At 39.8% G+C, this 24,562-nt stretch overlaps 1 protein-coding gene across 3 annotated transcripts in view; it reads right to left on the reverse strand.

The window, feature by feature from the left end:
* The window catches only part of LRRC4C (leucine rich repeat containing 4C), a 183,675-nt gene extending 169,301 nt beyond the window's left edge, over positions 1-14,374 (reverse strand). For 2 of the 3 annotated variants that reach the window (XM_061140324.1, XM_061140342.1), the window contains exon 1: positions 13,590-14,374. The gene's annotated coding sequence lies outside the window, so the exon portion shown is untranslated. The remainder of the gene's footprint in view (positions 1-13,589) is intronic. The other variant, XM_061140333.1, reaches the window with a different exon arrangement.
* Between the last annotated feature and the right edge of the window lie 10,188 nt (positions 14,375-24,562).

Consider the following 24,562-nt stretch of genomic DNA (forward strand, 5'->3'; position numbering starts at 1 on the left):
TTTGTTTAACTTTCCAGGCATAGCCTCTTCCACCAGCAATTTTCTCTACGTCTTTTATGAGAAGCATATGAGCATGGTTTGATTCTCAGAATCATTGCATGACAGAAGCATGTCATTGCATAAGCATGAATATAGTACCTACACTATGCACAATATAGCTACAGAGTGTGAAGACTACAAAAGAGATTGTTCCTAGTCCTAGAACCTTCTGAGCAGTCCTCTGCTTTGAACAGGACTGACTTCCCAACAAAGATTTGTATTCAAAGCTCAGACACTTATTTCCTCTAGCTCATCCATTAAGAAACAAAGGATACCATGCCATATTACCTGAGTCGCCATCCCTGGGTGGGCAGAATGGAGAATTTAGGAATGGATGGCATGACTGCTGAGATCTTTGCAGTGGCAAATTCAGTGAAATCAAAGCTGGAAAAATGCACACCCATGGCTGGTGCAATTGACCAGGAGCATGGGTGTTTGAAATGATTTAAAAACCTCTGCCAATAAAGTGAAGAGGATTCTTTTGTTTTTGCTTTTGTTTTCTCACTTCCAAAAAAGCCCATAAATTCCCTTTCAAAAGCAAGGACTTGTTCCTAAGAGATGAGAGGAGCAATGCAAAAACAGCATGAATGCAGATGAAGTTGTTGCTCTGAAAAATTGATAGCTATAGCCAGATGATTTGCTGGAAGAACAGAACTCCTTAGATGGTTATTAAAACTTCAATACCTATATACAACATAACACTACAAAGAAGTAGAAACAAAATTAATCTTTGTAGCAAGTTACAATGTGAAACAAAATAGCCCATCCTTCCTGCTCACAACCATTAGACCTATGGTTATTTGTGATTATCTCTCCATCTGCAAATTCTTCTTGTCTCTCAAGGGCCCCTAAATTCCATCTAGGGATGTATCGGACCCTCAATTCCATTCCCTCCAAGGCCGTGATTGGTCCATGAGTGAGCATATGGCCTGTTAGTCGAGTCACCTTAGATCTCAGGATGCTCTCTGGGAATAATGGGATAAAAGTGTGAATCTTTTTTTTTTTTTTTTTGGTTGAGGGCTAAGGAAGTGCAAACCCAATAGCCTAAGGATGGAAATAGTCCATGTAAGAATACTGAGCCAAGAGAATTACAGAGAAAATAGAGCAAGAATCCCCATGACATTGTTAGCATCTGGATCAAATCATAACTGAACTCCATGCACTGCAGGCCTTTTCAGTTGCATATGTCAGTAAATTCTCTGTTTTTGCTTAATCTAGTTAGATCTTTTAGTTTTTTCCAATGTAAGACATCACAGCTGATACAAGACATCAGTTTCACAAGAAAACTCTAACATGGTTGAAATTAAACTTTTGATCGAGAATGAATGCAACAAAAATCTATTTTAATGATCCTATTCTTCTTTCAAACTGTAGAGTTATACCAAATATATCAGGAATTTACCATTCCAAATTCATAAATTCATCTTCCAATATTATTTTCCTTTTTTTCATTAAGCAATCTGCCCTTAACTATTTTTAATTTTGTTCTGCCTTGAGGCACAAGCCTAGTGATTATTTCATAATATTGTTGTATGAAAACACCTCTTACATTTTTACAAATAATAGTTTGAGTGTTTTCTACATGCAAGCATTCTGCTAAAAGCTTTATACGCATTATTTCAATTATAACTCACCACAACTCTGTACTATATTTATTCTCATGCTGCACATGAGAATGTGAGGTTCAAAGGGGGTAAGTAAATTGGCCAAAGCTACAGATCTAAGCAGGGACAGGACTCCAGTCAATCTGGCTCCTGTGTCTATGCTGTCAAATTATCCATCTTATAGAATCATTGGCCAGTCTAAATAAGAGACAGGCACAGTACCTGGCATATAGCATTCAGCATTTGGCAGCTACTACAAACGGGGCTATTGAGTATGAATATTCATTGGAAGGACTGATGCTTAAGCTGAAGTTCAGATACTTTGGCCACCTGATGTGAAGAGCTGAGCCTTAGAAAAGACCCTGATGCTGGGAAAGATGGAAGGCAAAAGGACAAGGGGGCAACAGAGGATGAGATGGTTAGATAGCACCACTGACTCAGTGGACATGAACCTGAGCAAACTCCGGGAGATGGTGAAGGACAGAGGAGTGTGCTGCAGTCCATCCAGTCACAAAGAGTCAGAGATGACTTAGTGGCTGAACAATAAGAACAAATGGGGCTATGTGTTGGGAGATAACATTTGATTTTAAAATCTCTAGTATATGAATCACCCCTCCCCCAAAGCAAGAAGACCCTCTTTATTAACAATACAAAGTCTCTGATGACTCAGGGCTTCCCTGGTGGCACAGTGCTAAAGAATCTGCCTGCTAAGCAGGAGATAGAGGTTCCATCCCTGGGTTGATAAGATGGGAAGATCCTCTGGAGAAGGAAATGGCAACCCACTCCAATGTTCTTGCCTGGGAAGTTCCATGGACAGAGGAGCCTGGTAGGCTACAGTCCATGGGGTCGCAAAGAGTCAGACATAACTTAGCAATTAGACAACAACAATGCTAATGACTCATTTAGCCCTGAAATACCCATCATCTCTTTCAGGTGAGTATCTGGGCATATATGCCAGGAAGTCTAGAGACAACTTTGATGCCAGTTGTAGGGAAAAGAGAGGGGGCCTCTGGGTGTCAGAACCCACTGGCTGCCTCCAACCTATCTGTGAAGCTCAAAACCTTTCACGTGTCCTCTCTACAAACACCTAGATGTGTTGTGCCTCATCCCGGTCCACACTGAAAGACCCAGAGGCGCCTTACAATGAACAGTAGACAGAGAAGGATGAGACTGAAAGCTTTAATACAGACAGAGCCTCTGTCCCTTCTTGGCTGCAGTCAACAGCAGCAGGGTTGGACCTGAAGTGATGGCGCGGTGCCGGCAAAGCACTTTGGCACATGCCGGGATATGAAAGGCTCTAATGAGACCCATTTCACAATTCACTGGCCACGTGCATTCAGCAGGCAAAGATTTCTTCTGAACGTCCCCACAATATATCCTCCGGCCCAGGTCTGCAGCAAGTCCCCCATCACCCACAAAACCAGATCTCTCACTGTCCCCTCACGTTTCTTTCTTTGGCAGTAAAAATCAGCTCAAGGAGAGGCAGCAGCCTTCCTTGAAAGAGACAGGAGGCATTTGCAAGGCAGAGCTCTCTCTCAGGGTCTACAGGAACCTTCCTGAGACCTGCAATGCATGCTAATCCTTCTCCAGTTAAGAGTGGGCTCTGTCATAGGAAAGTCATTGTTCTTTCTAATTGTCAGAGACTGCTGCTCTAAACTTGCCTGCAGCGATCCGATTAACATATCACCACAACACCAACCCTTATAATATGTTTTGTGTCCTACCAACAAGGGAAAGCCCCAACCCTGCTTCCAACCACAGCTTCCATCTAATTAGGTCTTTAATAGGTAAACACAAGTGGGAATACAGAAAGCCAGAGAGGAGGCTCTATGTCTGACTCACTTTCTGCCTAAAAGTGACTCCTGGACTTGGAATATTTTTGTGGCTAATAAGGAAAGATTTGAGAAGGTGAGGGGAAAAAAAAAAAAAAGAAAGAAAGAAAAGACAGATGAAAGGCAAATAAGGATGGAAAGATAAGGACTAAGCATTCAGGGAGGTAGGGAAGGATAGAGGGAGGATGAGAAGGAGAAGAAAACCCTGTTTGCTCCTTTGGGGAACTGAGAAACATGTAACTTCTGCTGGAAACGATTGCCATGGCAACATTCAAACAATACAGAGAAAGCCTTCCTAGTTCCATGCTTGCCTTCCCAAACAGCACTGTGTAGACATTAACTCTTAGGATGGCTCCTGACTTTCTGCCTTTTCAGTTAGAAGAAATCACAGTCCCCTGATCACTCCCCATAATGCATTTGAATTCATTCACCACACCCAGGCTCTGGTCCCTATCTAGGGCTGTGCTTCTCTCTAGAGATCCACTAACTATACTCAGCCTTCTCTCTGCCCAGGTTACAACAGCACTGTAGCCAGGCTCAGAACAGAGCAATCTCTCTCTCTCTTTCTTTGTCTCTCTCCTTTCCTCCCTCCCTCCCTCTCCCTCCCTCCTTCTCCTAAGGTTGTAAAAATCAGCACAGTCTGAGATCCAGCTCACATTCAACCTTAAACCATCCTAAAGAAGCACAGTTTTTATATTTTCAAATGCCATGCACCTTACAAAATGAAACTTTTAGTTACTGAACTTTCCAACATCATTAAGTCAATAGTTAAAGAAAAACAGGCTATTGTCTTGAGAATGAGCTCCTTAATGCTATGATTCCTAGAATCAAAAACAAAAACAAAATCAAACCAAAAAAACCAACTATATGGACCATAGGATATTTATTAAAACATTACAAATAAAACAAATGACTTGTTCTAGGCAGGACCATATCTACAATTTTAGATGATTTTAATAATTAGAGGACAGTAGTAGTCATCCTAAGAGAAAAAAAAAAAAGTTATGTACTTTTTTAATCTATGAAACTTAACCACCATCCCTGATACCTATCTTATCAGCAAATAAATATGCATATATGTATAAAGGAATAACTAGATTCTCTTATATTCCCTCCACCGACTTGGTGAAAATTGATGGAATAAAACACATAGACCCTTCCCAAGCAAAGAGGGTTGTCTCAGAGGTTGTCTGCACTTTGGCAGAAGCAGGTGTGCATTTGCTATTATTTAGTGGAGCCAGTGCTGAGCTTCCTCTCTCATTTACTATGGCTATTATTAGTGATTCCTATTAGTATTATGAGAGATGAAAACAGCAACCCCTACACTGGGAATAAAACTAGAAGAAAAACATGGAAAATATACTGAAAGAAAAGCATATGCTCCAATTCAACATATTCAAGACATTTATATTCAAAGATTGAAGGATAAAATTAAACCATAATTAAATGGGTCTTACCATTTAGCATTTTCATTTAACTTCAGTGTCTTCTGCTGTTTCTTATGAAAGAAAGGAGGAAGAATCCTTCTAAAGCATGAAACCAGAGCATCTCCTGTGAATATATACCTGGCTCCATAAAACCAGGTATTTGCACCAAAGTTTTAATCCAGACACTTTTAGTGAGGAGAATATATTTTTTAATTCTCCCATTGCATAAGCCCTTATTTGGGCATGACTCAAAATTAAAAGTCATGATTCTTTCCAATAGTCATTGCTGACTATTCATACAACTGTGCATACAACTTCATACAACTGTGCAGCTCCCGCAATGCCCAGCTCCAAGTCGCAACCCCATTTTTGGGAACAATATTCTTTGTGAACAATGCCATTAAGGAGCATGCATTGCCAAACCTGCACTGAGCCTATTAGCAGCTCTAATTAGAGCAAGCACCACAATATATTTCCAGAATTATTTTAAAGACTAGAAGCCTCAAAGACAACTCTTATCAATATTTCAAAAAGCCAATTAGAAATCATGCATGTACTCCTATAATGGCATACGGTATTCTGCAAAACATCTTTTGGCTCAGTTTATATCAACTCAAGGTCACAATGTTCAATCAGCACATTTCAAGAATGGGGATGGGCAGGTATATGTTTGCAATTAGGAAAGTGGAGGAACACGTTGCAATGTATTTGTTGGGCAAAGTTTTGAAACATGGATCCCTAGAGGAATAATAATAAAAAGTTGATCTTAGTGGGAAAAATATTGGGAAAATAATGGCCTGTACCAGAGACTGAATTCAAGGAAGCTCTTCACCTGAAGGATGTGTTAGATCAGTCCACTCCTTGGTTGGCTCTGCCAAAATACATTTGAATACTCCTGTGCATTATATTAACGAGATGTGGGAGATGACAAGCAGGTAACATGAGGTTCATTTCCTAAAAGAAATCACAATCTAGCAGGTTTCAGCTAAGTAAACATTGATATAAGAGTGATCAGAGCTATCACAGCTCTATGAACAAAATGCTGGTGTAACAGAGACAAGAGGATTCGTGGGTCTAGGAGAGCTGGGAAAGACATTCCCAGAGGAAGTAACCCGCTCTGAAATTTGACCTGTGAAGAGCAGATCCTAGGCAAATGGAGTAGCTTTCACAAAGCTGGAGCCAAAATCTAGCCTGGGATATCCCCAGAGAAATAAAACCTTCAGTATGGAAGGGAGACCAGGCAGCACCGTGGAAAAGCGTCCACCTGCAAATATGCAGATTTGATCCCTGCGTCAGGAAGATCCCCCGGAGCAGGAAATGGCAACCTCTTCCAATATTCTTTCCTGGATAACTCCATGGACAGAGGAGCCTAGCAGGCTACAGTCCACAGGGTCATGAAGAGTCGGACATGACGGCATGCACGCATGCACCTCTGGTATGGCAGACAGATGAGAGGAATAAACAGGCTGGTCAGAGTGTGTATCATTAGGAGAAGAATCTGAATTTTATTCTATATTCACAGAATACAGAGGAGGGAATGCTCAGTTTTATTTCTTAGTAAGGTCCCTCTGAAGGAAATATGAATGATGGACCATATTGAAGAAAAGGTAGCATCAGAAAGATTACTTAGGAAGGTATCTAGGAAAGAAACAATAAACAATGGACTGAGGGATAGAAAAGCTAAGTTTGAGACAGTGAGTAAATGGATGAATGATTAGTGGTTGAAGAGATATTGATATGAAACTGAAAATATATAGGCTCCTGGAGAGAAAGTAATCAATTACAGTAAGTGGATTAGATTTGTGAGGCCTACAAAAGATCAGGTAAGAAAGTGAGATCTTGCTGGCCCTGGAGATTTAGGACTTGTCAGATTACAAAACGTGGGCCAAAGATTTGAGCATCTTCTCTCCAAACAAGCCCAGCAGACATCTCAGAGATGCAGAGAGACTGGGAATAGAACTGATTCATAGAAGAGGCTTTCCACATTTCAGGAGATAGCAGGAGAGGACAGGAGGAGGATAAAGTGAAAAGAATAAAGGAGGTGATAGCAAATGGCAGATCAATCCCACAGGAAGAGTTTCAGAAAGCCAGGGGCAACCAGTGGTACTAAGTGCTACAGAGATCTAACATCACAAGGACTGAGATCAGGTGATGGGGGGAGGGTGCCCACAAACCAGGAGTACATCAGATTCCTAGGATACTGTAACAAAACTCCAAACTTAATTATTAGCATTGACCTTATTTTTCATATGATCATGAATTTCCAGATGATCTCATAGCATTTTGCACCAAAGTCTTTCTGTCCAGTAGTTGTGTTGAGTGAGTTAGGACAATTTTATCCCAAGTCTTTCTTAGAAGTTATCTCTTCCTCAGGTAGGAGCACATTTAGATATTAAAAAAGACTGATCAAAAGATAGATGCAAGATATCTGTAACCTAGTATCTGATTACAACCTTTGTTTCAGCAGACAGGAAAACTACAGATATCTGAGTCCCAATAAAGATATTCAGCTTGAGTATCAGGATAGAGGACAGTGAGCTGGCATGTGTATTTGATACCAAGGCAACATGTTTGCATTTACTGATTCTGATCCTATTTCTAAAGTCCTGAAAGATGGAGCTCCTACCTCCAGCTCTATCACTTAGTTGCTGGATAACCTTAGACTAATTACTTATCCTCTTTATGTTTCAGTTGCCCAAGTGAGAACTCTGGAGAAAAATATAAGTTATATTATCAGCATAGTACCTGGTACATATTAAATGCTCAATAAACGGTAGTTACTATCATAATTATAAAATTATACCCATAACCTCGGTAAGTGTTGAAAGCACCCACAACCATAAAAAGCTGTCATTGGCTTATGCCTAAGTTGAAATAAGTTTGTTAATCTTACATAAGTTGTTCATTATTTTTAAACTTCACTATGAATCTGACATTGGAAACATTATCAAAAATAATATTATCCACTTTGAGAGCAAAGTTGCAAAAGATCCTCATTTACATACTCAGTAAACGTAAAGCAAAACACTCACAGACTTTCAGTTAAATGTTCCTGTTTCTGTGGAAAATAACCAAAGAATTCAATGAGAAGAAAGAAAGTGAGCTAGCGTTTATTGTGTACTAACCACGTGCCAAACATTTAGACATCTTAATTAATGCTCCCAAAATAACTGCCAGAAAAATGATCTCCATTTTTATAGTTGAGCAAAATTGAGACATAGCAAGGTTAACTTGCCTACTTAGGATCCAGCTAACAAGGAGTGAAAAACATTTGAGATCCAATGTTTGCCTACTCCAGGTTTATTCTATTTCTCCTTCATGCCCTCTAGATACTTTCTTTACCTTTTTACTCTGCATATCTGTCATTGTGACAGATTCTGCCTTTCTCACAGAATACGATGCTGTTCTCCACGTTGTGACAACTCACAAGCTGGAATCAGAGATTTTGTATGTTTTCAACTCCTAGGAATCTTGAATTTCTTGGTAGTCAGTTATGAATACAAAATCCTAAAATCTTAGTGCTTGAGAGATCCTTAGTTTTTAACCGTTATTTCACAGGAAAGAATATAAGACCAACCTAAGAGAGATGAGGTGACTTTATCAATTGTTATGGTCCATTACTGATAGCACTAAGATTAAGAAAAATACACTGTATCACAGAGCTTCCAGATCTCAGCTTTTCCAACAGAAAGAAACCACTCAAAGGGTGCTTAAAACGTCTGTGTGTGTGTGCAGGTATGACAACACACATAAACACAGAGCCATTATGCTCACTGATGTTTCTCATTAAGCTTCCATAGATTCCTAAAGACCAGGCTTCTTGTGTGTATACACCTGCATTTGAGTTCTTTGGAGGTGATTCTCTTAATTAAGTTCAATCAGTCACTCAAGGAATGTCTACTGCAGGCACACCAGTTGTTAGACACTCTTCTGAGATGCTAAGGACACACCAAAGAACAAATAAAATCCTTACCCTCAGAGAGTGCTACAAGTACAGGGTTTCTACCACAAGACCTGCTCAATCAAGTTTCAACTGTCGAATTTACATTTCTCCAGAGAAGTCATTTTGAAGAAACATGCAATAGACTCTTGATCCCTTGGATTGGAAGCATCTTCTAACACACTGTTTATAAATTATTATTTTGTATGCCTATATTATAAAATACTTGACAATCTAAAGTTTACATGGACAGACAGTACATTTTACACAATTTATAAGGTATGCTGTAATCTTTCTTAAAGAAATTGCATTCACTAAAGCACTTCCAAATACATTTTAAAAGTCTAGGACCTTACCAAAAACAGCTAAATCTATTTGTGTTACTCTAACCTTGTCTATAAATTTCTCAGTTTTTAATCTATATCAACAAGAATTTATATGAACAGCTTCCCTCAAACAAGATCTTATCTGTTTTTTGCAAACTGTGTGCTACCTAAACTAAGATCAGAGGTGCTCAATTTAAATGTGCATTTATTGAACACTTGCTGTGCATGACATATTACAGTCTGATTCCATCTTTATATCAGTCAGCTCCATGAGGTTGTTGTTTTTACCTCTCTTTTCAGATAAGCAAACAGGCTTAGAGAGGTCAATGACTCACATTAACCCAGTGGAAAGCTGAGTATCAAATTAGGATGCTGGAGTTTGAATTTACCCAATTTCTCAGTCATCTTTAAGAAGCACACCAAAAAGTAAAATAAACAAAACCATAAGAACGTTCACAAATGATTTCCATCTCTTTTTGAGATCAGTGAAAATAGTAAGCTTTAGGATGCTTTTCCAAAGCTAACATAGAATTCAAATTGCTTTCCTAATTGAAAAGAAGCAGTACAAACATCCAACAGGCAACTCCTCAGCCTGACTGTCTTATCCGCAGCTGAGACATCAAGAATACTAATAATTAAAACAGTAGGATTCTTTTTCCCTCAGAGGGAGAACAGGTTTCCAGAAGCATATTGAGGAAATGGACAGAACTTTTGGCTGCTGATGTAGAGAATGAAATTATAAACTGTGACCGTGACTGACAGTCTCGGAAAACTACTGGCTAGTTGGTGTTGGAAGATTTGCACATGCAAACAATAAGACACATAAGTCCACATGAAATCTTGACCCCACAGAGTCTAGTGAGTCTTTATCCTTTCACAAAAATGAAGATATATAACTAACATGGGATTCATTATAAATAGGAAGACCGTGAATCCAAATTGTGGACTTGGGTATCTTAATATTAGTAATGTAATTTTAAACCATCCAATTTAATCATATGCTTGCCAAGAAATCTGCCTTTACTTTGTGCATTCCACATCCAGATAATGCAATATGTAGCCAAAATTATACCATTAATATATAATTATCTCCTGCAACTTTTAGACCAAAAGAACATAGAACACAAGAATAGCAATATTTTCCCCTAAAATCTCATTTAAGTATTACTTTTGCTGAGAATTATGTTTCTAAGAAAATATTGCTTTTCAGTTTCCAGCTTTAAGCAATGTTTCATATCTAAAATGATATATCATAAAAACTCTCTCCTCATAAGACCTCAAAAGAAGAATCTGGCAACTACTGTAGGGTAAGTTGCACATTTGCTGGTTCTTAAGTGTAGCCATCAGAACTTGCAAAGTGCTTGGCCAGCCTGTATTCATCTCAGGAAGTTAATCCAAATTAATCCAAGAACAACCAAAACAAACAGCTCTCCTTAGAGAGCCTATTAGGCTGGGGCTTTGCCTACCATTACTTTAAATTCACACGACCATTCTAATTTGTTGAAGTTCAATTTGTTAATATTATTCCCATCCCACAGTTGAGGACACTGAAGGCCAGGGAGATTGAAGGTATTGCCTGAAGCTCATAGCTATTAAATTAGAAAAGGAAGACATTTGAAAAGGTAACTTGAAACCCTGCAAAACTTGGCAGCTTTCTGGGCCTGTGGTCTTCAACAAATTCCAGTACACAGTTACCTTGCTCACAAATGTCACTCAGTGGGTACCAACTTCAGTCCTGAAAGATGCTCATAAACTAAGTTTCCAGATCTACAGTTGGCCACAGTTCTTTCATCAGTCCACAAGCAAGTTGTCTAAAATACAGAGCCAACTCTGATTGTCAAACCAAAGGAACTAAACCCCAGTCTGGGCAATGCATGTCCTGAAATGTTGTGCTGGTGACATGATTCACCAGCCTGAAAAAGGATGACATCCTTAGATGTTCCATCATCTCCAGATTTGCAGAACAGCTTCAAGTGGAGGTGGGTGGGAGGACACATTTCAGCCCACGATTTTAAACACATTCATATTTTCTCTCCCTATCCCCCACCCCCTTCCCCTCTTCCTCAGTAAAGTTTGCATGTGGGTGTAAATGTGGAGAGGGGGTGACAATGTGAAGGAGAGGGATGCAAGTTGAATCAGAGGAGCAATGAAGAAATTTTGATGTCAAGAAAGAAGGAGAGGAAAGAAGAAAGAAGGCAGGGAGGGGGTAAAGAAAGAAAGATAAAATGACAGACAGAAAGGAAGACAGAAAGAAAGGAAGGAAGAAAGAAAAGTCCCCTTTCCTGATTGGCAGAGCCAAGCTGATTGCATGGCTGGGTTTCCCACGTGAATCCCAGAGCTGAGCTATGCAACAAAAACCTTCACAGTACACTTTTTTTTTCCTTTCTTTTTTCTTTTTTATCAGTTGTTCTAAGTTGCAACTGAGTAGGAACTTCACGTAACTGGTGTCAATCTATGACCACCACTGATGACTTAACAGTGGTCATGTAAAAACAAAACAAACATGCAAAAAATATCTGCAAGGAATGATGAAAATGCAGAAGAAACCTACAGGGATCTCAGGGGGGTGGGGGGTGGGGGGGGGGGGGACGAACACAGCCGTGCACAATTATTTTCATAGGTCAGTAAATGCAGTGCCGAACTGTGTCCCAACTGGAAACATGTGCCCAGAAAAATAAATTAGAGAAGTGCTCAGCTGTAGGCTAGTTTAGTTAGGGGTAATGAAAAGGATAAGAATAGATGATGTGAGTGAAAGAACAGACTCAGAGGCTTTTAGCAGGGAGTTTCTGGTTTCTATTATCATTCTCTCATATAAATCTAACTCCACATTTCTTTAATGACTCTCCAGGGACCACCACTCACTGGATTAAAAGTGCCCAACACCAAAAAGGAACCAAAAGACTGCTGCCTTTCATCTCCTTTAGGATATGCCAGCAATGTGGATCATATTTTCTTTTCAAACAGTATTAAAGGTAGGGTTATCTGAGTTCTTCTATTAACTTAAAAAAAAAAAGACTTAAGACTAAGACTAAAAAAAGATATGAATGCTAGAGATGGACTACCGTTGAGGTCTGGAATGTCAGGAGTTTACTGCAAGCTCTCAGGATAAGTACCTTCCTTGACCCTTCTAGATAAACATGGCAGCTTTGGGGAGAGAAGTCATTCCTTCCACGTATGACTGGTTCCTGTCCAGTTTGGATCCTAAACTGACTTTCATCAGCTCTTGTGGGAGTCACCGGTCTCCTATGATCTGGCCATTCACCAAAGAGTTATGGCTTTTCCAGGCCTCAGTTTCCTTTTGTATTGGCATGAGATCTCTGGGGAGTCTTTTGGTTCTAAAGTTATATGAGGCTATGATTCCGATAGAAGGCCCTGGAGAGAAATAATAGAAGACTGACAGGCAGAGTTCTGTTATAAAATGAAACTAAAGAAAAGCCAGCTCTCTGACCCTGGCAGCGATGGGGGACGGAAGAGATGAAAAGGGCGATCTTCCAGACCCTCAGGCTCTTTAAGCATATTCAACCTTATAAAAAAATTTCCTTCAGTGGCCTCTTTCCCCCAAGACAAAGCTGGCAGAGGAGAAGCAGTGATGCTCAACCCTCAGACCTTTATCTAAGTTGCCACAGGACACTAGATTTCTGCCTCTTTTCTTAGAAAAGCCCTGACCCGATCATATTGGGAAGGTTTCTGGCAAAACTGAAGGCAACTAACTGTCCCCAGGCACCTTCATGGACAGCCTCGCAGTTACTCACAGAAGTGGTTAGAAGGGGGTGGGGTTGAAGGGGGTGGTCCTCTCATTCCTAGCACCGGGGAGCATGTAGGTACCTTCCAGCTTGTGTGTGCAGGAGAGATGTGCAGTCAGCCAGCCGCTGTTCTCCATCATTTCCTCCCCCACCCCACTCCCCCTCCCTCCACCCACCCACCTACCCGGCCAGAAGCCATCCTTCATCTGCTGGGTTTATTATCATATTTCTGTGTTAATACATTCTGTTGATCTGCGATGTCAGGTTGGATAATGAAATTTAAATTGGGTCCCTTCGATTTCCAATGGCTAAACATCTGTGAATCTAACTCTGGGGCTGCCAGGCAACTTAAACGCATTCTTGAGTGTCAATCACACAGCGCAAGGCACCCCACACTGCAGCGGCTTTCCTGGGGAAATTTTTTTTTTTTTCTCTGATGAACATTTGCAAAGGCGTTTGCCCGGGTTGCAGACAACCTGCATCATTATAGCAAACCAGCTTATCAGTGAGCACAGCCCAATGGAGCAAATGTGTGGGCCACCTTCTCCCTATTTTCTGGCCTCCCACAGCCAGGTCTTTAGAAACGACACTCAGGGGGTGAAGGGATAAAGGGATCAGGGATGCTAAATTCATGGCCATTTTCTTCACCAATAAATAAGAAAAAAAAGGTTCACTCACTGTATTTCAGACTGATCACAGCAACATCCAGATGGATATCCAGGTGGTTAAGAACAAGTGGAAAAACGCATGATCTTGACACCAAAAAGAAAAAAAAAAGGGGGGGGGGTTGGGGGGGAGAAAGGAGGTTGATGAAGAAAAAATCCAACTGCAATTATCCGTCAATTTTAGTCAACATAGGCACAAATCCAACTGTCCTCTGCTGGCTTCTCTCTCCCAATCAATGCCTCATTCTGCCGCGGTCAACTTTTCTTCTCCGAAATTTCTTTGCAGATGTATTATTAATTCCCTCTCCTCTTGTGGGAAATTCAAAAAGAAAACACCACCATATCAGGTCTTTACTTTCCTAAAAAAGCCCCAAACTTTTCATGCCAAAAATATCTCCTTGGCTTACTTTCTCCTTTATAGAAAAAAAAAAAAAAAAAAGCACATACTTTTCTTTGTGGATCCAAGGTTCTCCATTTCCAATCATCCTTTTGGGGAGGGGAGGGGTCGCTGTTTTTATGGTTATTTATTTATGTCAGAATACATCAACCCCCGAGGGTCTGACACTGGTTTATTTCATTTTTCAATGCTCCCTGTGTGCACATATACACATGTGTGTTAAGATCCAGGTCTCACAAGAAAAACCTTCATTCTTCCTTCTCTCTTGCACAATCAGTTTATCCACTGCGTTCGGTTCCAAGAGATAGCTGCGTCCCGCATCCTTCATTTTTCCAACGCACCCAACCTCCACCGCCACCAAAAAAAAAAAAAAAAAAGTCTCCTTTTACATAGCCGATTCCTCTCCCCAGCCCCCACCTCGAAGAAGAATTTGGGGCTCAACTCCCCCCACTCGCCACCCTTCCGGCCGGCCCCTTCTCCAGAGATCTGATTAGATTTCTCATCACAACCCAGTGCGCAATTGGATTTTTGATTTCAGCCACCCGGCCAGCCACCTTCCCCTCTCCCTCCAAACTCTCTGTTATATCCTGTCTCCTTCCCTCCGCCGCCTCTGCAATTTCATAATCTCACGTTAAATGGAGTGCGGGGGGCGGGGGCGGGGGAGGGGGCGGAGGTAGTGGAGGAAAATTTCAAGGCTCCGTCAGCTGTCAAGAAGAAACCCATTCCTTCCCCCAGCTACTTCGTCTTCTTCTTTTTTTTTTTTTTAAAGGTTCGGGGTGGCTAGGGCTTCCTCTGTCCCCGCCCCCACCCCCGGCACCCGGTCCAGATTCTCCAGGTGTAGCAGAACTCCAGGATCAGGGCCGGGATCACGGGGGAGACGCGTGACGCGGTCCCTCGCCGGTGGCCCCTGCCAGCCACCGGGTCCCCTTCTCATCCATCAGCGGGCTGCGAATCCAGGGGCGCCGCGACGAAAGAAGTTCAAATTGGGCTTTTATTTCAAATAAGGAGGGCGAAGCGAGGGGCTCCACGGGATTGTCAGGCAAGTGAAAAAAAATAAGGAAAGAGGATAGAAAATGGAACGAAGGAGGGTTAAAAAAAAAAAAAAAAAAAATCCTTAGTCGCTGGCTCCTCTCATCCTTCTCGAATGAAACTGCAGCTCTGATCTCATTTCCAGCTGCGTCGGGTACATTTTGGAGCCACAAGTTGGTCCCTCTTCTCGCAGACCTTCCCGACGCCGGCTAGTCCTCTGCCAAGAGATGCGATTCTGGGAGCGCAGCTGCTCCGCGCGGTCCTTAGCGACATCGCCCCGACTCGCGGCTCCCAGCGCGGCATAAGCCCCGGTCCCCCTCCATCCACTTCAGCTGGAACTCTCTGCCTCCCCCGCCCGCTCCTCTCCCCTCTTTCCCCTCCGATATTAAATGCGCTCCCAGGGCGGGCGGTAGCTCCTTTCTCTAAGCCAACGCCACGTCCCGAAGGTTTGCGTCCCCGCTCCCCAAATCTCCTCTCGGACTGCGGTCCCCTTCCTTCCTCTGCCCCCTCTTTCGTTCCCTTTTTCCTTTCCCTTTCCCTGCTTGTGATCAGTAAAATACAATTACCCAATTACCTCCCATCATCTTAGCACTGATTGGTCAATTGCATTAACACTTGAAGTCGGGGACGAGGGGATTGGAGCCTCTGCGGTGTGGCACCGCTGCCACCTGGAGGGCAGAGCCGGAACAGCCGCGCTTAGAGCCACCCCCGCGCTCGGAGGTTAGTAATAAGCAGAGAAACTCAGGGGTGGTGTGGGAGAAGTTATCTGCCCCCCTTCAAAGCCTGGCTGTTTTCATCCTGAAAGCCAGGAGTTGGAGCTACAGAGGGGAAGACATAGAAATCAAATCACCATTAGCATCCTGAAATATCATTTACACAATGCTGTTGCTTTCATTGAAAGCTGAATACGAGCTTCTTCCCTCCCTAGGTAAGGAGGCTGCTCACAAGGTAAGGATTAACACAGTACTGTTACCTAAGATGTACTAGTCGGAATCTAGGAGGGGCTGAAAAGGGGTCAGGGAGGGAGCGTGTGGTCTTGCAGGATAAAACACCAGGAGGAAACAGTGTAGAAGCGCGATAGGCGCCTTCAGCCTATGCAGTGTTGCAGTAAATTGCCCTGTTCAGTTTGTACAAGACATCCAGGACAGTTTGACAACTCAATTCCAACATCCCTCTCTCCTGGTTATGGGCTTTTCCGTCAACTTATTTTAGGGGCAGGGGCAGGTGGCATTTTTCAACTTCACTGCATCTTAGAAAGATGGAGGGCCCCCATAATAATATGATTAATAACATATTTATGTGGATTTCTTTCTCCACTATACAATTGTCAGAGGCTTTTTCTGTAAGCTATAGTTATATTTTATGCCATTCACATATGTGACCTTGAGATATGAAATAGATAAAATGAATGATAATTCAGATAATAAAATATTATATTCATTGGGAGAGGAAGGCAAATAAGTATTTCTTTGTTTCAGGTTGCATCATCAATGATTTCTGTGCTGGTTTACTTTTAAAAAGTCAGAATACCTACTTGGTTGGAAAACAGTTTTAACAGGCAGTAGACCACTCTATTAGAGCATATTATATACTTAACATTTGAATCTTTATGTTACAACTCATAATGAGTAGGGGCATTCAACAGAAAGGGAGAAAAATTTTACTAAGGAAACATTAAAGGCATATCGAAATTCACACCAAATGTTATATATATATATATTTCCTATTCCCTTTATAGTACATGGGTATTTCCTCCTTTGGCGTCTTCCCAAGTGGCTCAGTGGTAAAGACTCCACATGCTAAGGTAAGAGACCCAAGTTCCATCCCTGGGTCAGAAGATCCTCTGGAGGAGGAAATAACAACCCACTCCTGTATTCTTGTCTGTAAAATCCCATGGACAGAGGAGCCAGGAGGGCTACAGTCCATGGGGTCGCAAAAGAATCAGACACGACTTAGTGACTAAACAATATTTCCTCATTTAGAGTTAAAAAAGAACTGCATCTGTATATTTCTTTGGGTATCAAGCACATATTCTAGAATGTATTACCGATGTCAGCACCTGCAAGGGAAAAAAAAGCCTTTCTTTACACATGGATTGTAATTTACTTAATTTCTGTTTTTGGAGAACTTTGATATAGCTATGAATTGCATAAAATGTGAATCTGTTGAGAGGTAATGGGATTGCTTCTGTTTTTAAAAGACAACTCTATTGATTGATTCAAAACTCTAGTGGGCAGTTGACTATAAGTTTAATTTGTTTTTTGAAGCTCTTACCCTTATGTGCCAATTACAGTTTACCAACTAATAAACCGTTAAAAAGTGCTTTCACTAGCTGCTCTAGATAGCTTCAAAGGAATCTACCTTCTGGTTCTGAGCTAAGCTAGAAGCCATTTGAAATGAAAATTTTCCTTTTAGGGATTTTGACAGCAAGGGAAAGGCCAATGATTTGTTTTTCAAAGATGATTACTAGCTACCTACCAGATATATTTAAAGCCTTTCAGAATGAATTAATCTATCAAACAAAGCAGCAGTGAAGGAGCAGTGTTATTTAACCAACAAGAAAAAGGAAGATCTTCCCTTTTCTGTTTACCTTCCCATTCAGCAGCTACTATTTCTTTTCCACTTCAGTTGCTCCTTCACACCATATTACCTTGAATTAGTCATTTGGATTTCATTTTTTGATTCATATTCAGTGTTTTGGGGTCATCCCTGTGGCATGGTTTTCTTTTGCTGACTTCTCATATACATCAATCACTCACCTTATTTAAAACTCAAAACAACCCCTTGAGAGACTTTTAAAGATGAGGAAAGTGATGCTAAAGCCACATATTTGGTAAATATGTGTTTTCAAGACATAGGCAAGTCTTGAACTCAGATCTACTCAATTCCAGTTCTTCCAATTTTGCTACAGTTTCTAGATTTCAGGAACTTATCTAAGATAGTCATAGGTGTGCACACTGTCATGATCAGTAGTGAATCCCAGAGATGAATTTGTAATCCCATGGGGGAAATTGACACATTTGTCTCAGAATGGTCTTACTCAAAGAGAATTGAAATAAGTAGTCCACATGCTAACTGTCGGACAAATGCACAAACAAACTAAATTGTTAACTAATGACATAAATATAGATATTTATTGAGTAGGAGTTGCCAGATACTGTCAATGATGACAGCATATGTGTTTAAGTAAAATTCTTCATGAAAGTTCTTTTACAGGAAATAATTGCATGAAGAGTAATGGATTGATCATGTTGTCACACTTCCAATTAGTTCATTTAGTTATCAAAAGCATGGGCAGGACAGATGCCATTAAAATATGATGAAATTAAAGGAAGAGGAGCACCGTGCTTAACAGGGCAGGTTTGTTCTATGAACTTTGAGAAGTCTAGGTTAATTCTTCCCTGATTTGTAGGCATTTGGGTGGGGAAACAAAATTATGTTATTTCACTATGTGCCAATGACTCTACCTGGTGTCATCTTTAGCAAACAGCAGAGGACAGCATCTTGTAATTGAAAATATAAAATAGCAAGGAGAATGAGCTTGCTAACTTTGCTTTGCAAATACAGAAAAAAAGATGCATTTATTAATGTATTTATTAATTTGATTGAACAGGCTGTATGCTACCCTATTCAAGCACAACACATAAGATTTGAGCCTTCACGTTAACACATTCTGGCAATAGATACTCTCTTTTCACTTCCAATACTATTAAAAGGGACCAGAATGTCCTGTGGGATAGTAGTATCAGGCTTGTCTCTGTCATCACGTAAAATGAATGGCATGTGAATTAACTTCATTAGACCAGCTTCTTCTGATAACTACTTTAATGATCAAATGCCATATTTAGTGGGAACTTACTGTATGTGTTAGGTGACACAATATTCCAAGAACATTGTAGTACATATTTAGAAGATATCATAATCATCACCTATTCTTTGTTCCTTGAAATATACTGAAGATACCAAAGTCCAAGTAGATTTGTGAATTTATGGTTTTTAAAGTATCTCTTCTACTACCCCTCCACTGAGTCTGTACCCTCTATGGTCTTTCTTCACTGGACCTTCACGTTTTTAAATTTTTTAAATAAAACACTAGCCCCTATTGGTTGCTCATGAGTGTAAAACACACTTCTAAGTATGTTACAGATGGCAGTGCCAGCAATCTCCCAATGACTTTATGAAGTAGGTACAGTTACCATCCCATTTTATAAATAAATAAAATGGAATTGAGGTTAAGTAAGGTCCACCTAGGAAGTGACAGAAGAAAGGTGTCCAACTAAAGTTATTTGGCTTCAGAGGTCATTAAGTTCCTATTATTACTTATTGCAATGGATGCAAACCATTTGCTTGTTATTTTCCCACTAAACCATGGTTGATTTCATGAGAGTGCTTTTTTGTATTTCTCATGCTGTACACCTAGTTGAATAAATGAATACCTAAGATTAAGACATGGCTTCTCAGGTGGCTCAGTGGTAAACAATCCGCCTACCAATGCAGAAGATGTAAGAGACATGGATTCAATCCCTGGGTTGGGAAGATCCCCTGGAGTAGGAAATATCAACCCACTCCAGTGTTCCTGCCTGGAGAATCACATGGACAGAGGAGCCTGGTGAGTTACAGTAGCTCTTCTGTTCATACGGTCGCAAAGAGTTGTACACAGCTAAGCGACTGAGCATGCACGCATGCAAGATCAAGACATTAGGAAAGGTCTACATTCTTTGTCTCTTACTGACCATTCCTCTTACTGCAGTTCACAGAGTGTTAGTAATAGGAGATATTTAGTGCAATTATTACATAGAAAAACTTAGAAAACATGCCACCAAATGAATTCATTTAATCATAGAATTATAACAACACTTAGCTATTGCTGAATAATAAACCATTCCAAAGTTGGTAGCTGAAAACAGTAATTATTTATTATTTCTCATGATTCAGTAGACCAGATAGGGGATTGGTTACATGGCTCTTCTGATCTTGACTAGGTTCACTGAGAGCTGATCTAGAATAGTCTCAGCTAAAGTGATTGGGATAACCCAACTTCCTTCATCAACATAACCCAAGCAAATTTCTTGGCAAAAGCAAAAGTTCAAGAGAACAAGCAGAATGTACTTTTTCAAGGTTCTGTATGAATCAAATCTACCCACTTCCCACTGGCTAAAGCAAATTACTTGGTGGAACCCATCATTAAGGAATTGAGCAGATCATGCCGCCTACAATGGGAGGCCTCTGTAGAATTACACGACAAATGAGTCAAGAATCAGAGTGATCATCACAACTTCTATTCTTTACAAATAACAAATTTCCCTAATGATTACTGGGGTTTGCAGGAAAGAAAATTATCTGCATTTAGCCAGTCACTTACTTATTTCAGCAGCTGAGTATTAACCTCCCATTATGTGCCAGGTACTATGGAAGTTATCACTGCCTCCCCGGACTGCCTTCACGTTCCTCGTCACATCTGTTGATGCAAATTCAGGAATGACTCATTCATCTGCCCAGTTCTCCCACTGTATTACATTACTAAGACCATCCTCAAGTTCCTCAGCTGACTTTTGCACTAGTCTTTCTTCTTATCCATACCATCCCCTCCCTAGCACCTGTTAGTTTCTGAAAAAGAGACTGGCGAGAAAGTTTAAAAGAAGAAATGGTAAAGAAAACATATGTATAATAACAAAAACCAAAATACAAGGAAAACTATTTGCAATGCAGAGAACAAAGGATCCCTATTCTCAGTCATAAATAGTTCTTAGGAATAGCTTTTAGAAATAAATGAGAAAACCACAAGTAACCTTCCAGATAAGTGGGAAAAATACGCTACTAATCCATTTGCAGAAATACTGGAATTGAATACTTATTGGTACCTGCATTTCTTAGCACAGTGCCTAGCCCTTTGGCATCCAAATACATTTTGATCAATTGGATGAACAAACTGTTTACTTGGTTGTGGGAGGAAAGTGGGTAGATAGTAAATGTGGTAATTATAAGCAATGGTGGTATAATAATATTTGGTCAAAATTCTACCAGAAAGAAGCATAAAAGGACAGCAGAGGTGGCAGTAGCCACCTCACTATGGGGACGGTCTCAGGGGACTTCTCAGATAAAGAGACCAAACGTGTTCAAAGTTTTGAGAATGTTAGACTGCAACTGATGGATGCAGACCTGCAGCCAGAGGACAGAGAATGAAGTTTATTCTAAGGAAAAAACACTTTGTGGCCCAAAGATTGGTAGGGCTAAAGCTTAGCTAAATGATATGCTTGGTTACAGGAGGTGTGATCAACTAGATGAAATGTAGAGATCAAAAGAGTCTAGATTTCGAAGGTAGTTGGTAATATGCTTTTTCTAGAAGTGTGCCAAGCACGAAGGACATCTGGGAAGGGAGAGCATGAGTGAACGGGGAACATCTTGAGGGAGAACGCGTCCGTTCTCAGACCACCCGAGGCGACACGGCACATTCTAGGACTGACTTAACCGAACAAGAAGAAAGCTGAAAGGAACAATGGGTAACAATTTGGAAACCAACTCTACACCAGCGTCGGCCCAATTACATTTTAGAAATCTGTTATTTTTTTTTAATTTCATATTAGGATATAACTGATTTACAATGCTGTATTAGCTTCAGTGGTACAGTAAATGATTCAGTTATACATATGCATATATCTATTATTTTTCAGATTCTTTTCTCATATTGGTTGCTACAGAATATTGAGTAGAGTTCCCTGTGCTATATCGTACATCCTTGTGGATTATCTATTAATATCTATTTTGTATTTAATAGTGTGTATACATTAATCCCAAACTCCTAATTTATTTCCCCAACTTTTCTCCTTTGGTAACCATGTTTATTTTCTAAGTCTCTGAGTCTGCCTCTGTTTTGTAAATAAGTTTATTTGTATCAGTTGTATATATATACATATATATATGTGTGTGTATATATATATATATATATCTCGCACATATAAGTGACATCACATGATATTTGTCTTTCTCTGTCTGACTTACTTCACTTAGTATGGAAAATTCTATGTCCATCCATGTTGTTGCAAATGGCATTATCACTTTAAACGGTGACCCAAGCTCTTGAAGACCACAGGCTCCTTTATCAAATGTTTCTAAGAAAGTTGGTATTTGTGCAGAGAAGCTGCATGGCGGCATCTTTGTACTGTCTAAATTAAGAGTCTTTGCACTGAGAAGAAAATTGCCTGTAAAGGTATCTTTAAAACTCCACCAGGAATTAATAGATGGTGTGAATCCAGTTGTGTAATTTGGGAAGACAGCTGCCTTTGATCTCGCTAAATCAGCACTTGATACTAAACAACTCCTAAAGTATGTCACTTTATTTCTGCATTAGCCATGCAGAAAATTCAAGAAATGATAGCCTTGTTTTCCCCACCATACTACTATTGTGTTTTCAGGAAATGAAGTGCCTAGACTTCAAAATGCCATTCTCTGCCCATTGAAGATGCATGAGTACATCTGTGATTCTAGGCCTCCAGCTGATTTAGTAGTACATGATTTAAAGAATGCTCAACCATCTGCATTTTTAAATGTCCAGGTTTCTAAAATTCACAGCATTTTTGAGGGAAGTAAATGACTGTCTAGGAGATATTGCAGTTTTTTTTTAAAAAATAATGTACTGTATTTACACAGAAAATGAAAACACCTTTATCACTGGAATGAAATAATTCTCCAAACACTATAAATAAACATACATAAGAGATATATATCTCTTTCATAATATATAGAAGATATACTGCTCAGAGTGACTTTGAAAATGGGGAAAAGATCTTTAAATTCGTCAACATTATGTGAAGTTCACAGGAAATGAGTTATAAAATAAATATCCCTGTCACAGGTGAAGATTTTGGGATGTGCATGAACTTGTGGTCCTTTGAACAGAGTGAACATTGGGGGACTGTGAAAGGATTGAGTGTTTGACTTCTACTGCAATCTAGCTGACAATCTTTCTGAAAAGAATGTTTTATTAAAATTGTATGAATTTTAATAGAAGTTTGTAAATTCATGAGGACAGCAGCTATGTCACAGTGCAGAGGACTTGAACAGATATTTTTCTGAAGAAGACATAGATGGCCAACAGGGATGCAAAAATATGTTCAGTATCACTAATCATCAGGGAAATGCAAACCATACCTGTTAGAATGGCCATTATCAAAAAGGCAAGAGTAACAAGTGTTGACAAGGCTATGGAGGAAAGAGAATTCTTGTCCATTTTTGGTAGGAATATAAATGGGTGCATTTACTATGGAAAATGGTATAAAGTTCCCTCAAAAAATTTAAAATAGAATCATCATGTGATCTAGCAATTCCATTTCTGGGTGTGTGTATGATGTGTGTGTGTGTGTATATATATATATATATATATATATGGAAAAAATCTTAAAGAGATACCTGCACCTTGATGTTCATTGTAGCATTATATATAATAGCCAAGATGTGGAAACAATCTAGGTGTCTACTGACAGATGAATGAATTAAAAAAAAAAACCAATAAAAAATAATGTATTATATACTTGAAAGTTTCTATGAGGGTAGAACTTAAATGTTCTTACAACACACACACAAATAAAATGGAATCAGATGAAGTGATAGAGGTGTCATCTTATTTTGGTAATCATTTCACAATACATACATGTATCAAATCATCACATTACACAGTGTTATATGTCAATTATATCTTAATAAAGCTTGAAAAAATGACTCAAGAATACTGAAAAATAGTATGCTATGTTAGAATTTAATTTCTTTAATTCTTATTAATGATGCCTCCATTTTTTTTTCCTATTCTTATTGATTTTAGTGGCTACGTTTAAAAGGTGACTGGATTTTCACTTTTTCTATTCCTGTTTCTGCTTCTTTTACCTCTAGGGTTAGAGAGTGATAAAATAATGATATTGGAAAAAAGCTTATCTTTGGAGAGTTCCACCCCCCTTTTTGATGTCTTTTCCTTTTTAGTCTTCTTTATAGAAGCCTAAGGGCCCATCTTATGTATTTTTCTTCTCCAGTAAGAAAGATACTATAAAAACAAATTTCCTTATACGTGCTAGTTAACAATTTAGCCCAGCTTAATCCAGTCCATTTATTTATTTAATAAAATTTTATCAAGCACCAAATTCATTGGGTTCTGTATGTACAGACAAAGGATTAGGACCTTTCCACTATTTTCCAAGATGCTTACATTTTCAGACAGGATTCATGTATATTCACAAAAAGGATATATTTGATCCAAGGAAAGAGCATGGAGAAGTGCCCAGAGCAGTAAGTTTAGAATCACAGAGACCTGAGTTTGGATTTGACAAACTGTCATTGTTTGTACTTTAGGAGAACTACAAATACTTTAGGTCTGGAGCTTAAGGAGAAAGTGTGTCAGGGAAGGGGATGAAATGCCAAGAAATGAACTTGCATAGAGCAGCCTGATAAAGGATTTCTTTTTTTGAAGAAGAAGAAGTTCATTCCAAATATCAGTATCATTTATCACTGAGCGATGTTAAGTTAAGGTGGTAACATGGTGAGTTTGGGAATTTCGAAAGACATTCCAAAGGACA

Source organism: Dama dama, chromosome 1 (assembly GCF_033118175.1).
Source record: "Dama dama isolate Ldn47 chromosome 1, ASM3311817v1, whole genome shotgun sequence".
Lineage (NCBI taxonomy): Eukaryota > Metazoa > Chordata > Mammalia > Artiodactyla > Cervidae > Dama > Dama dama.